The 3,628-nt window shown below is 50.8% G+C and overlaps 1 non-coding gene across 1 annotated transcript; it reads left to right on the top strand.

The window, feature by feature from the left end:
• The first annotated feature begins 2,931 nt into the window (after nucleotides 1-2,931).
• Nucleotides 2,932-3,004, top strand: trnar-ccg (transfer RNA arginine (anticodon CCG)). Its single transcript has one exon. It is a non-coding gene; the product is annotated as a tRNA-Arg (tRNA).
• The last annotated feature ends 624 nt before the right edge of the window (nucleotides 3,005-3,628 follow it).

The following is a 3,628-nucleotide window of genomic DNA, read 5'->3' as shown; positions in this document are numbered from 1 at the left end:
TTTACAACTAAGTGATGCTGAGGCCAATTATAACAACACCCCTAACTTGCCGTCCTGGTTGAGGGCCACTCACTCGGCACAGTCTCAGGATCAAAACTGCTGCCTTCCCAGTCTGTGTGGCCGAGCTTAGCCTTCACCAGCTGCACCAGCAGGGAAGGGGCTCACCCAGCTGCACCAGCAGGGAAGGGGCTTCACCAGCTGCACCAGCAGGGAAGGGGCTTCACCAGCTGAACCAGCAGGGAAGGGGCTTCACCAGCTGAAGCAGCAGGGAAGGGGCTTCACCAGCTGAAGCAGCAGGGAAGGGGCTTCACCAGCTGAAGCAGCAGGGTAGGGGCTTCACCAGCTGAACCAGCAGGGTAGGGGCTTCACCAGCTGCACCAGCAGGGAAGGGGCTTCACCAGCTGAACCAGCAGGGAAGGGGCTTCACCAGCTGAAGCAGCAGGGAAGGGGCTTCACCAGCTGAAGCAGCAGGGTAGGGGCTTCACCAGCTGAACCAGCAGGGTAGGGGCTTCACCAGCTGAACCAGCAGGGTAGGGGCTTCACCAGCTGAAGCAGCAGGGAAGGGGCTTCACCAGCTGCACCAGCAGGGTAGGGGCTTCACCAGCTGAACCAGCAGGGTAGGGGCTTCACCAGCTGAACCAGCAGGGTAGGGGCTTCACCAGCTGCACCAGCAGAGTAGGGGCTTCACCAGCTGCACCAGCAGGGTAGGGGCTTCACCAGCTGCACCAGCAGGGAAGGGGCTTCACCAGCTGCACCAGCGGGGTAGGGGCTTCACCAGCTGAACCAGCAGGATAGGGGCTCCCCCAACACTGCTGAAGCATTTCCATTTCAGCTGGAATTTCCTCCACTGTTCCACCCCCAAATTGGGCGTAAGTGGCAAGAAAATGGGGCGTTGAGGCCAACCGCTGCTTTCCTTCCCCAAGCTGGATTCCCCATCGCACCACTCCATTGGTCATCCCTTCCCTTGCTCGCCGCGTGTCAATGCCAGTGGGGAGTGTGTGGGGGATGGGTGCGGGTGGTTCGCAGGGTCCAGCTTCCTGGCCCAGTTCTCTCCCATTAATCCCTTTTATCACCGATCCCCGGGGTCACCTGGTGGAAGCTGGCAGTAGGCCCAAACTAGCAGTGGTAATGGCCCCAATGTCCAGAACTGTAGGCAGAGGGCCAAGTACAGGCCACCTCTTCTTTTAGTTTGGCCCCCCAGCAATTCTCTTTGTCGGCCTCGGTTCCACCAAGGCCTGTAACGCTGCGAATCCTGCCGTCATTGGGGCCCTTCTGCTCCTTTAAGGGCCATCGCCGCCACTTCTGATGCTGCTGCGCCACTGGATTTCCCTCTTCAGCCCTGATAGGTTTGCTCTTGCTAGCAGGAATCCTGCTGGGAGGCTGCTCTACATGGACAAAGAGTCCAGCCCAAGAAAACAATAGGTCGAGGTCAAGGCAGTATTGGATGGGGCAGACTGGCATCCTCCCCACTGCTATATTGAGAGAAATCTAGCCCTTTATCTCTTAAGTATTCATTTTCCCGTTTTAAAAACAAATGATAGCCACCTGACAGTTCCGATCCCATTTCCCTCCCTCCCTCTCCTAAAAACCGTTGAGTCTCGCTGTGGGGCAGTTTCAAAGCTGCCAACAGTCCTCCAGGGCCTCAGACAAGAGGCCGTTCTCTGAGTTAGGACAACAAGCGCCGGCAGACTGTGTAACCATCAAGGGCACCACAGAAGAGCCAGGTCCTGCCCTCACCCGATGCCCTGACCTACACATTTTCTGACAAGTATCACTAGATTGCAATCAGAAGCAGACTGTGGCCGATAGATTTTTGTCAGGTAAAGGTATCAGGACACATGAAGCAATGGCAGGTAAATGGAGTTGCGGTGCAGATCAGCCATGATCTAATTGAATGGGTAGAATGTGGAACTCGCTACCACAAGATATGGTTGAGGCGAAGAACATTGATGCATTTAAGGGGAAGCTAGATAAATACACGAGGGAGAAAGGAATAGGTTGATAGGGTTAGATGAAGAAAGGTGGGAGGAGGCTCGTGTGTGGCATGGACCAGTTGGGCCAAATGGCCTGTTTTTGTACTGTAAATAATATGTAACATTATGTACTATGTAAGAGGTTCTGATTGTCTGACAGTTTATAGAGTTCAGACCCGTGGAATAAACAACACAAAATCCAATCAATCTGTGAAACTTCTTTTACTTAAAAATCAACAAGAGGTTACAAGTCATTACCAGAATACAAACTGTTCTCAATTCATGTACTTATCACAAGCAAGCATCCAAAATCATTTATAATAACAACAGAAGACGCTGGAAAAACTCAGCAGGCCAGGCAACATCCGTGGAGAGAGAAATAGAGTCAATGTTTCGGGTCGAAACCCTTCTACAGAACGGATTTCCAGCATCCGCAGTATTTTGCCATCCAAAATCATTTACTTTAAGCTCAGGTGATTATAAGCAAAACCACAACGTTACTATTCACCAGGTGAGAGGCCAATTCAACGATGAACTAGACGTATGATTAACGTTAACAGGCATCTGACCAGGTCACCATCGACTATAGCCCCGACTGCAGCCCCGAATGTTTTGAAACAGTATATTTTATACCCCAAAATGTGGCAATCCTCCCACTGCGTCCGTGTCCCTAACTATACGGCATAATGGTCGGCAGTTGTTTCCCAGACCCTCTTATCACTAGTCCGTTAGGCAACTGTGGGCCTTCAAGGCGTGGTACATTCCATAGTCTGAAGATGTTTCTGTTATTGCACTGATTTCACAGTCAATAGTCTGTTCCCACCTTCTCTTCAATAAGCTTGTTTTCCATATCTGTTGAAAGACAATTGGCAGCTTTTGCAGCTTACAAGTCAAACAGTTTATTTTGCAAAGTCCTCACGGCAACCAGTCTTTTGTCCTCGGGAAGCACAATAGTACAGCCCTAGTGGCCTAATGGATAAGGCACTGGTTTCCGGAGCCAGGGATTGTGGGTTCAAGTCCCATCTGGGGTGAAGCAAATTTTATGATCAGCCATAATCGCATTGAATGGCGGAGCAGGCTCGAGGGGCCGAATGGCCTGCTGCTATCTTCTATGTTTCTATGTAAAATTTGGTCAACTTTTAGATTCAGTCAAATGGAGATAGAAACATAGAAAAATAGGAGCAGGAGTAGGCCATTCAGCCCTTCGAGCCTGCTCCACCATTCAATATGATCATGGCTGATCCTCCATCTCAATACCATATTCCCGCTCTCTCCCCATACCCCTTGATGCCTTTTGTGTCTAGAAATCTATCTATCTCCTTCTTAAATATATTCAGTGACTTGACCTCCACAGCCTTCTGTGGTAGAGAATTCCATAGGTTCACCACCCTCTCAGTGAAGAAATTTCTCCTCATCCAGTCCTAAATACCCCGTATCCTGAGACTGTGGCCCCTCGTTCTAGACCCCTCAGCCAGGGGAAACATCCTCCCTGCATCCAGTCTGTCGAGCCCTGTCAGAATTTTATACGTTTCGATGAGATTCAGTCACGTTTACCATGATAGTGTTACAACCATGTAATAGCGGAACAGCATCGAGGGGCTGAAGGGCCCACTCCCGTCCCTATGGTGGAGATGGATACTGAAGCCAAATGCAGC

The sequence above is a fragment of the Somniosus microcephalus genome, chromosome 14 (assembly GCF_052327205.1).
Source record: "Somniosus microcephalus isolate GS21.2 chromosome 14, FLI_Smic_1.0, whole genome shotgun sequence".
NCBI lineage: Eukaryota > Metazoa > Chordata > Chondrichthyes > Squaliformes > Somniosidae > Somniosus > Somniosus microcephalus.
This window is presented reverse-complemented; position numbering and strand designations above follow the sequence as displayed.